This window comes from Anastrepha obliqua, chromosome 1, assembly GCF_027943255.1.
Source record: "Anastrepha obliqua isolate idAnaObli1 chromosome 1, idAnaObli1_1.0, whole genome shotgun sequence".
Classification (NCBI taxonomy): domain Eukaryota; kingdom Metazoa; phylum Arthropoda; class Insecta; order Diptera; family Tephritidae; genus Anastrepha; species Anastrepha obliqua.
In genome coordinates this window covers 70,000,470-70,012,671 of record NC_072892.1, presented here as the reverse complement: position 1 = coordinate 70,012,671, position 12,202 = coordinate 70,000,470, and the positions used below count along the sequence as shown (strand labels likewise).

The 12,202-nt window shown below is 36.4% G+C and overlaps 1 protein-coding gene across 1 annotated transcript in view; it reads left to right on the top strand.

Moving 5' to 3' along the window:
- LOC129245978 (odorant receptor coreceptor) overlaps positions 1–12,202 on the top strand; it is a 42,671-nt gene that overhangs the window by 23,232 nt on the left and 7,237 nt on the right. The window lies entirely within an intron of this gene.

The window sequence follows — 12,202 nt, the reverse complement described above, 5'->3', positions numbered from 1 at the left end:
ATATATTCATAGTACAACTTTTACCCTACCAAATATTACCGAACAAACCCTCTCACTTTCACCCAGTACAAAGTACTTAAGGAGCATTCCATGGTTCGTACGGGACAGATCGTACGAATTTTTACAGTTTACAACCTTAATTATAGACAAACCATAACTTTTTAAAACGAGTTATTTAGTGCACTAATACTGTGTGGTAGTTTTCTAAACGAAACCTATAAACGTGCTTTAAAATATTCGCATATCTTTGCAAAATCAAAAAAATATTATATGTTCGTACGGGACAGCTGCAGTCTACCACTACTCTGAGTTATAGTGAATTAAGTGAAATTTCAGCGAAACTAATAATATTAACAAGAAAACGAAAATGACATTTGATTGTGATTGTAGTAGAGTTTATTAACACAACAAAAACATTTAAAACATATTTAGTTTAAATGACTTATAGTGTAAAAATGACAATGTTCGTACGGGACAAATTGTGTTCGTACGGGACGCGTACGAAATTCAGCTCTTAAATTTTGAGTTTAACGTTCTCTAAAGGGAAAATTTGATGCTGTTGTTATCTTGAGCATGGCTTTTACATGTAACTTCGCGCCCATTTGCTAATATTTCGTGAAATTTGGATATTCTGGGTATAGGCTTGGACGATTCCCAGGGACGAACATCCCGAATTTTGTCAGCTATTTCGGATGCAGAAATATAAAAAATGGATGTTGAAGGAACTAATGTGGCAGCAACTTTTGCGAAATTATTCGCGTTTTGGATTACAGTATTACTTCCTTGGCTACGGGCTTTTTGATTAAGAAGTCTTTTTATATTGCCACCGACTCCGTCTACAACTCCCTTACCATGGGAAGTGGCAAAATACTTCCATTCAAATTGTTTGCTATATCTTTCAGAGAGATATACCAATAACGAGACCATATAACGATTTTTGAATTCAGAGGAAGGACCATCACTCCATATAACTTCTTTAATTCTTTCGTCATGATCTGCTGCAAAAATTTTATCATACAAATATGCCACGAAGGCGAATATACTGTATCAGAGCATATCACAAAAGTTTTACATTGTGCCATGAAAAATGAAGCAGCGGTAAAACGAGTAACACTTTCCCTGCTCCATAAAGCTGACTGCACCTCGTTTTGATATGCGCAAGAATAAGACATAGCAAAATCAATGTGAAGTATTCTTGCATGTTCATTATTTTTATCGCTTTGGAATGCTTGTGCTTGTACTCTTTTTATATTTATGTGATACATGACATATGGTAAGTCGAATATAAGGTTTTCGTGTAACTCTCCACAACTGATTTCTTCTGTCTTCAGTTTTACTCGTTGATCGTCTCCTTTTTTCCATTGCTTATAATTTTTTTTTTTCCTGGGTCATAAGGTATTACTATTTTACTTCCATTTTCCCTCCAATACTCCAACAGCTTGAATCAAGAGCCGTATCACAGAGAATGTTGCTCCAGTAGGAGCTATTGTAGCTTATTTTCAAACACTTCAATTTTAGAATAAAATTCTCGTGAATCATAGGTAAATACATTTGCACTGTTCTGATGGCGTGTCTTTTAATAACAAAACATTTTTCGGTCGTAGTGCACAAAATCTAGAAAACTCTATTTTTATGTTCGGAAACTCTTCCTTAAATATATAAAAAGCTTTTTTTAAAAATAAGGTGAGGTAGTGCTTTTGTAATGTAAGTTTTTTACCGTTAGTCCAACAGACCATTGTGTCGTTCATGCCCGGGCATGTAGGTATAAACAATGTCTGGACGAAAGTAAAAATCTTTCACCATTTTGGTGGTTTCGTCATCGTTAATTGGTTAATTTATAGATTTATTCCTAACGTTATCAATACTAAGTCCAAGTTTTTTTGCCACACCCGCTACAACAGCCTTTTTTTAGTGGGTGAACTGGGTAGACTTCGCATACATTTCTGTACAGCCTTAGCATACGTTTGCTTACATTTGTATGGAAAACATTCAGATTCGCAATCACCAACAATATTTGAACCAGCCTCCCTGTCTTGGGTTTGGATCAACTTTTTGGCTCTTTGAACTCTCTTTTTTTCTTTTTCGTACTTCTTCCTCTTCTGTATTTCTTCCTGGGTCATGGCTTCAGTTTTTCTTTTCCTCACTCTTTCTTTTTCGGTGTTTTTGAAATCTGGACCTTTTTTTCGTTTCTCGTCTCTCCATTTTTTATAACGTGACACGCTATGGGTGTTATTATTTTCACTACTTTTCTCCATTTTTTAGTTAAAAGAAAAACTTATATGCCGTGTTCGTACGGGACAAAATAATGACTGAATATTGAACTTATTTGCGACGCAAACTGAAATCAATGCTTTACAAGTAAAAAGAGCACCAGTAGTTTGCTTTAAATGTAAAGTAATCAAAAAAAATAAGTTACTCGGATGAGCACAAAAATAACTGTACAGTGTTAAGTGCGTTCGTACGGGACATCATCGAACCATTTTTTTAAAGGAGCATATCTGCGTTGTTCATAAATACTCTTTTTTTTAATATTACGTTTCAAAACGTAAAAGTTTGTTCTTTTAACACCAATTATCAGTTTCACGCTATATGTCACACATAATGAGAACTAAGCGCTTAAACTTGACCAAATTTCGATAGAAGAAAATAAAATTTTTATTAGTTGTTTTTGTTGTAAAAAAAGATACTTCAAACTGAGGTCAAGTAAAAGGTCGATGCTTATAATAAAGTTTGATATATTTTAAATACGTTAGCACTAATATAATCATCCGGAAATGCAATTTGTTCAACGGTCGAAATTTACCATTTTCCATGGAATGCTCCTTAAGGGTAATTCTGGACTCCAAACTTAGCTGGAAATTAAACGTCGAGGAACGGGTACGGAAAGCAGAAATTGCTTTATATGCGTGTAAACGTATTTCTGGAAGCAGATGGGCCTTCAACCTAAGTATACATTATCGTTGTACAAGGTGGCGATCAATTTTATCGTATGGTTCGGTAATTTGGTGGAAAGCTCTAGGGAGAGATTGCAATAACGGTCGGTGCAATCAGATCATGTCCTAGGGAGGCTCTCAACGCACCGACACACGTTATTCCAATAGACCTAGATATTAAGAAGACGGAAACCATAAGTGCATTTAGATTAAATGAAGCGGGTCGTTGGAAAGAAAAAAGTTATCGTCATGCCAGTCTACAGGTATTATTGCGACAAACTCAGTTAACCCCGGAGAGGACTGACTACATCGTCCCGACGGTAAAATTGCACGACGGTAAGGAGGAATGGAATAAGGGATTCTCACTAAACAACTTCGACACTACAGTCTATACAGATGGCAGTAAAATGGATTGTGGTATTGGAGCTGGCATATATTCTCATATACTTAAAATTTAAAAATGTGAAATGCCTGCAGTGTCTTCCAGGAAGTAATTGTGGAAGCCTGTATTCTACTAATAGCAGATTTCTCTTTTAAGGGCAATGTCGCTATTCTTTCGGATAGCCAAGCTAGAATTCAGGCACAGGGTTTGGCTACAACAACCTCTAAAGTGGTGGAACAAAGTAGGAATAGCCTTTCCACCTTGAGTGAAAACCATAAAGCTACCTTAATCCTGGTCCCGGGACATCGGAATATTGAAGGTAATGAAAAAGCAAAAGAACGGGTAAGAGGGGGAAATGCCATGAATAACGCTCTTGCAGAATCGATATTCACAACATTAGGTGCAGTTAAGAATACAATTTCCCGGAACGGCACTGTCATTTAGTGATGAGGCCCGCTACTTAGGTCTAATACTAGACCGAAAGCTAGCATGGAAGGCAAATGTCGAAGATAGAGTAAAAAGGGCGACAATAGCTAAGTTTTGGTCTCTCCTCATCTATCGTATACTGGCTTTACACGGCAATTGTCAGACCTATCCTAACATACGGCATATTAGTATGGTGGCCAGCTTTAGATAAATTGTACATTAAAAGAACCATGGCACACGTACAAAGAATGGCCAGTCTTTGCATCTGCGGGGCCCTCAGAACCACACCCACAGATGCACTAAATATTATGCTTAACATTTTACCAATAGAGCAGTACGGTAAGCAAACAGGTGCCAAAGCAACTCTCAGACTAAGAGAAATCGGCCTACTCAGAACGAACCAAAGAGGACACTCCTCAATTTAGAACAATTCCCCTGCATTCCCAACACAACGGATTTCTGTAGGACCAAGGACATCAATTTTAATAAATCCTTTGTCACAGTATTTCCTTCCAAAGAGGAATGGGATAACGGGCTCATTGTTAAGATAAATGACTTAAACATCTACACAGATGGCTCAAAACTGGATAACAAAGTAGTACTCCGACAAACTCGGAGTATGCCAATCATTTCGCTTACCTGATCATTGCAGTGTATTTCAGGCGGAAGTCACTGCCATAAAAGAGGGGCTTAAAGAAATAAAAACGAGAGTATTATCCACAAATGAAGTCTTCATTTACTCGGACTGTCAAGCAGCAATAAAAGCGCTGGAATCAAAAACACACTCGTCAAAAACAGTTCTAGAATGTTTTAAACTACTAGATGACGTATCTAAGTGCTACAAGGTGCACCTTATCTGGGTACCAGGCCACAGGAACATTCCAGGAAATTGTAAGGCGGATGAACTTGCAAGAGCCGGTACAACGCTCGATCTCGAACCGGATAAGGCGCTGATACCCATGCCTATAGCCACTTGTAAATCACTCATAGACAGGGAAACCATCAAAAAGGTAAATACAATCTGGCAAAACCTCACAACATGCGAACTAAGCAGATAGACATGGCCGAACTGGAACAGCGGTCGATCGAAGATCTTGCTAAGATTCAACAGAGAATCTATAAGAAAAATGATAGGTGTATTAACAGGTCATTGCTTAATAGGCAGCCACGCTAGAAGGTTAGGACTACCTTACTTCGATTTCTGTAGAAGCTGTCTAAATACAGAAGAAGAGGAAACAGTCAGACACCTTTTATGTGAGTGTGAAAGCCTAGCTAGGAGAAGGCTGCGCACCCTCGATACAGCATTTCTAACCGATGTAGCGGATATAGCCCATCTAAAACTAACGAAGCTCTGCTCGTTTATTAAAGCAACCGGATGGTTTGAAAGGGAACACGTAGAGTAAGGAGAAGCTCCAGTGGTATCACAATGGACCTGCCGAAGGTCTAAGTGTGTCTTACGACAACCACCCTACCTACCTACCTACCTCCAACAATAGTCAATATTGTTAAACATGAAACGACGGGATGTCTGGAGACTAACGGCAATTATCACTGGCTTTTGGTCTGTCGGAGAAGAAGCAGCCAAAATGAGCAGGAATCCCTAACAACACATACTGTCACAGTTGTAAATAACCAGAGAAAAAGGAAACAATCTTCCATTTCCTCTGTGAATGCCCTACCCTATGGAAGGACAGAATGTGAACCCTGGGCAAACCGCTGTTCGAAGGTATCGAACAACTATCTTACTTAGACGTCAACAACCTAATAAGGTTCTTAACCCGCACAGACTGGAAATAGTTTTGATGGAATTTACTGTTAGGCAAGTTGGTAACGAAGATGTGGCAACAAACCAACCCCTTTGTATAGCTCAGGGATGAGGTGGATGAAATGAGAATAGCGAGAATGGTACCTGAGCTTTGCACACTTCAGAGTGGTGCAACTAAACACCGTTGGATAAATTTATTAAGCCTTGTGGCTCGGTGACTCGTGGAGTGGATCTTATTTGGAGAGCTTTGGTCACAAAAAACAAAAAAAAAAAAATACTTAATCTCCACAGATCAAAGTCATTGAAGATTTTGTTGCTCTCACTCAACTCCACCATTCTCAAAACAAAAAAAGTATAACATCCACTTTAATATTTTCTTGTCTTGAAATCGAACTCATGACTGTATGATTACTAGCCTATAAGTTGTACACAGTAACACTTACGCTAAAGGGGTAATAGAAGCAGACGATTTTTATCTAAATTACTCATACGACACGTCGCCCAACAAAGGCCGGACCATAATTTCCTTCTTTGAATTCAATTAATTTATATATTTTGAATTGAATAATTTCACTGTCGCTTGTGCAATACCTTATCAATATTGTAAATTTAATCATTTTCGTAAACTTTACTAATTCATTTGCATAAAATTTATTGATAGCAAAATGTGTGTCTGATACTTATTGATTTAATACTCACAAATTTATAGCTTCAAATCTTATGAATATATACTCGCACATACAACTCCCAATGTACACAAGTTTTGCCATAAATAACTTATTATGCCATTAATGTGTTGTTATTTGCTTATCTACAATTACCTACTTATGTATGTATGTATGTATTTGGTGTGTATGTGCAAGTATGTATACGATATTATATTTGCCAAAAGTTATTTGTTTATTTGCCGACTTATTATTATTGTGAGCTGTTTCCTTTTATACATCCAATGGGTGTTTAATTCAGGGTCATAGAATTCTTTCCCAAAAAAACACGTGATAATTAGATGATGACTAATAATTTCAAATTATTATCTTGCAGATTGCATGAATTAAGAGTTTATAAATATTTTGGGTATAAGGCTTCACTAACTGCATCCTATCCCATCCGTATCCCAAGATAATGTCCCAAAAATAATTCAAAGCAGTCAAGTCAACTGACCTACACAGCAAATTGACTCCTTCCTTGGGATGATTTGGCCATCACAAATTCGTTTAAATAAAGTGATGGTTTCTTGCACTATGTGCCATTTTGCATCCTCTTGTTGCTAATTAAAAAGATATAAATAACACAAAAAACTTAGTGTATAATTCCCAGTGGCATAAATGTATGTATATCATATAATAAGATTGAAACTTTTTGAAAAAAAAAAGAACAGATCCAACTAAGTTGAAATAAAACATTTATTATCAAAAATTTCATGGAAAACATTTTCTACATATAGACTCTGTTTTTAAATACATTTTCCGTAAATATTTTTATTGCATTTAGCACAAAGGCTCTTACATCTATTTCTCCTGCATGATGCTTGAAATTGATTGATTCTTCCATACGTCAACACCATGAATTTTTGAAATGCGAACCATATAGCTTTTTCTTAGCTCTTCAGCTAATTGGAAACTAAAATTCTTTCTTGAAATCATTGCTTGGGTGGTATCTTTATATGGAATCCAATTTCAAACTCGGTGCTTGGTTTTACTATCTATTTGCCATCATACCCTTGTCAACAATCAGCCGTACCCGAAACCTCTTTGAATAAGGTATACCTACATCTCTTTCAATGTTTCATCCGATTCGTCTTCCTTTATTTTGTTTAGTTTTTTAGCAAAAAACAATTTTCATAATAGCTGCCCTGCTTAATTAGATGTAAAATTAATAGATGTAAAAAAAATAAAATAAAAGTTCTGGTCGGACCATATATAAAACAGATCAAAAATATAGGTAATCAATAAATTGGCACACCAGCTAACTAATAAATTGACAAGATTCATCCTGAATGTTTAGGTATCTGCTCTCTTTAGAATTATGAGAAGAACTTTCTCGATGTAAGCCATGAGTGTCATTTGCTTGAAGCATTTAAGCCAATGTTCAAATTGTAATAATATTTCAGTTTTATTTATACACAACAATAGAATTGTCTCAGTTCTTAAATCCAGTGTTAAAATTATATTATAGTTTATGAAATCGTAGACATCTTTTGGATTGTCACTATTTCCTGTATGAAAAGGTTTTATGGAGTGTGAATTGCATAATAGGCATAAACTTGCTTGCTTGTAGATATGTCAATAAAGCAACACTGCTAGACTGTAATTTTTGCTAAGGGAACCGGAATTGATAGAGAACTAACAGAATGGTTTTGTGTTGCTTGGTAGACGAGTTCTTCCTATCTCTATCCTATTTCCTCAGAAGAGGCACAAGAGTCTAGTAACAAGGACATGGGAAAATGTTTCCATGAAAAAATTCTGAACCTGACACGAATACAGATCTCTTGAATCTACTGCTAATTTCATCGGATTCATATAAAGGGTGATCAATTTAGAGGTATCGGATTTTTAATTGAAATAAAACTACGAAAATTCAAATTTTATCATTTTTGTGATAAACCATATAGATATTTATTTTTTAAAGATAATCCGTTTCTAGTTTTGGCCACAACTGCGCTGCAATTTGTAAACACCAATTTTTTTATGACTCGCTGAGGGGACTCGGTCGGTATCTCGTGAAGAACTTTTATTAAAGTTGGCTTCCAATGCCTCAATCGAAGCTTGTTTATCCACAATGTATTTAGACTTTACTTACTCTCACAAATAAAAGTCCAAGATCATACTATCTTGGTAGCTAATCCACTGGTCCGAGATGGGAAATAAATTGCTCACCGAATCGATGGCGCAGGGAATCCATTGTTTCACAGGCTCAATGGCAAATAGCACAGTCTTGTTCGAATTAAATGCTCTGAATATCACAGGCTTCAATTTCCGGCATCAAAAAGTCGTTCATCATCGAGCGCTTAGAACTCGCGTGAACACTTTTTACACAGTGCCGATTTTTGTAATACAATTGTATGATTTGTAAATGTTGTTGAGGCATAAATCTTTCAACGATGAAATGCCCATGAATACTGAAAACAATAAAATTAAGAAACTATGGCCCCTATTATGAGTTGCATTCGATCTTCGATATTCGTTGGTTGTCGAAGATCGAAAATCGAATGTCAATTTGGTATTATGAGCGGTGCAGCCCTGTCGAAATTTTCGTTGAATACCGAATTTAGAGTCGAATGCAGTTTTGCTTTCGACTGTGTTGCGTATTGTGGGTAAACTTGTTAAAATGTAAGTTGTTTGCGATTATTTATGGTTTTATAGTAACCAAATAATAAATATATACTAATTTTGTTAATTTTATGCAGGTCGAAAGTCGTGAGTACCAAACAGCAACTAGAAAAACTAGTTGCATTAATGGAAGAGAATCCACAATTTGCAAAAGGGATTTGCAGCAAAGTACATGTAGCAAAAAAATGGGAAGAAGTCACAACGGAGCTGAATTGCTTGGGACCGCCAATTAGAACGGCAGCAAAATGGATTAAGGTTAATAATGGTTTTTTTTTTTGTGTGATGTTTATATAAGTACATTTTTCCCTTGGCAGGTATGGGCTGACATGAAGTCAAAAGCGAAAAAAAAATGTCGCAAACCAAAGCTGAGCTCCGAGCAACAGGTGGGGGCCCTAACAAACTTCAGGGACTTTCAAATACTGAAGAAAGCATAATCGGTTTGCTGCAATTTGATGTCTGCATAAATCCGCCTGGGGTGGAATTTGCCCTGGATACAACTACCAGTGACCAGTTCACAGTTTTGTCCGCGTCAAATCCCAGCCCAGAGCTTCTGGTCCAAAACTATGAGGAAAGTGAAGCCGATTTAAATTTAAATGTTCACGAGGAGCCAGCAGGAAAAACCAGAACAAACAAAAAGTCTCAAAAAGCAGAGAGATTGAGGTTACTGGAGTTGCAGACTGATGGCCAAAAACAATTTTATGAACAAATGATATCTACATTGCACAAAATCAAGCAAAGTGCTGCAGAAACAGCGAAATACTCAAAAAAAAAATTACGAGTTAAAAAAAACGCAACCGACGAACTCTTGCAACTAAAACGGGAGAAATTGCGCGTTTACAAAGAAGAAGTTCTGAGGAAGCAACAATACCGCAGATCAAAACTACAATTAAAAGTAGCGATTTTAGAGATCAAAAAGAAATTGCTATCGAAATAATTTTTATACTTAGTGTTAAGGAAACTGAAGTGATATTTTTTGTTTTATATTAGTATAAGGAAAAGACTGTATATATTTAAAGTAGGTTAAACAAATGAATTAATGTTTTTTATTAAAGAAATGAAATTGATTTTGAACTAAATAGCAAATTGAAATACGTAGAACTGAAATACATATTTTTTTCGAATAACGAATAACTGAATAAAGAAAATTTATAACAAAAATAAAACAGAAACTGTGGCATAAAGGTTTCTATTTAATACTTTTTAGATTTTTTTATAATATTCTAAGAATTTCATTTCTTATGTTTTCTGCTTCTCCGTTATTTGACTCCACTTCAATATCTTCAGCATCATCGTTGGGTATTTGCTATAAAAATGTGCTTTTCTTTGTTGCAGATCAGCCTCTGTGCTACTAAATTTTACCCATCTTTGGCAAATATAATTTTCCAGGACATCTATTATTTCTGATAGCACAACAGACACAGTGGGTTGAGCAAGTCCTATCATACCTTCATTACCAATACTCAATTGGTACGATCCCTGAGCACAAAATCGCAGAACTGTGGCTAGCTTTAAAATATTAGGAATCGATTTGGCTCGGGTGCACTGCTGCAACTGGTTTTCTGTAGTGGACAGTAGGTTCACAAACGCCTCTTTAGATAATCTAAAGTTCTTTAAAAATCTGTAAGGAAATTTCTGTAATATTAAGTACGTCAACACATTTTGAAAATTCTGAACTTACTCAGTGGAAACCATTTCTAGGGGGTTGGAGGCGTCCCTCAACTGTTTTCTACTTTTAGCTAGTTCCACTAATCTTTCATCGTCCGATGAATCGTCGAACCACAACTCCGTTGTACTCATTTTCACATAAATTACTTTTTTTAACTTTTAAAAATAATGTTAGCAAAGAATTTCAACACAATCGGGTTTTCTTTTATTTTGATTTGCTGTATCAGCTGAGAAAAAATTATCTATTGTAAATGCGTCGAGCGATCGAAATTCACAATAGTCCTATTCTTCAACGAATGAGCACCATAATACCAAATCAAAATTCGTTCGATCAGCACTTTCGACTACAGTCGAAGATCGAATGTTGCTCATAATAGGGGCCTATATTTACTTTTACTTGGCGCAAATAAATTAAAACTGTTTTGTTGTCGATCATTTGATCCTGGGCGATGCTACGACTACTAAAATTTGATTGATTTTATCGAAATTCTCGGCATTATCTACATTTTTTTAACATCAAATATAACTAAATAGAATCGATGAGACCAAAATTGTATGTAATTTGCAGTTACAGTATCGGCACCATAAGCACCATTCACAATTTCAGTGGCCTGTCTTGTATTTTCGCCTTTGTCAAAGAAAAACTGTAGGTAGGTAAGTAGGTGAAATGGTTGAAGTGCCAGTCTGGCACTACTCAAATAGCACTAAAGCGCCGTTTTGATACCATTATCAGCCCTCCAGCAACCAGATATCTACAACCAGCCAGAGCTGTTGATATAATGGAGAAGATTCGTGGAATTTAGGTTGGCGCACTGCTTCAGGCTGTCGAAAAAAGGAGCATCCAATGATCTTAATTGTCTAACTGCCAAGCCCGGACATTTACAGAGAAAGTGCTAAGCAGTCTCCTTCTCTGAAAAGTCCCCACAGCTTCTGCAATGTGGGTGAAATGGTAACCCTAGTTTTTGCGCATATGTGTCGATCATCCAGTGGCCGGTAAGCACAGACACGAGTTTGAAGATTGTATATTGTACTGGAGCCAAAGGGTTTTCAAAATAGCACTGGAGAAAATGGAGCTCTATCTCTGCGCTTTCCTGAGAAATAATTTGTGCAGTTCCCTTTTTAAAACTCTCAGCGGGATGCCGATGCCTGGGTAGGAGGTATCTGAGGCCAATTCAGTCCCATTCCTAACAAGCTCATCAGCATTTCATTTCCGTCTACGTTCCTATGACCTAGAACGCAGATTAGAAAAATGGTATCTGCACACCCAAGAGATTTGATCTTATCCTTACAGGAGTTTAATGGTTTGGTTCTGCACCTTGATCGCGGCTTGACTATCGGAGAAAATTTTAAAATATCCCTCGCTCCCGCGAGAACAAAAAACAGAAAAAATGTAAAAAGTACCACATTTTCTCTTAGTTGACTTTCATTGTAAACACCCTGTAACTCACAACTGAATGAAACAAACCAAAAACAGCAAACGATTTTCTTTAGTATGAAATGTCGCCTTGACAACGAGCATAAACTTTAAATTGTTCGATCTATACTTTACGAGATACCGATCGCTACATCCATCTAATTTCTAAATAATGAATTTCTTTTCGGTCATTTTTCTAATCGTATTGGTCTTTTAATTTCTTCGTGCTCTGTTATGCAGTTTTTAGTGGGGTTTATTCGAATCTGTTACGATCAAGTCCGGTAGTTT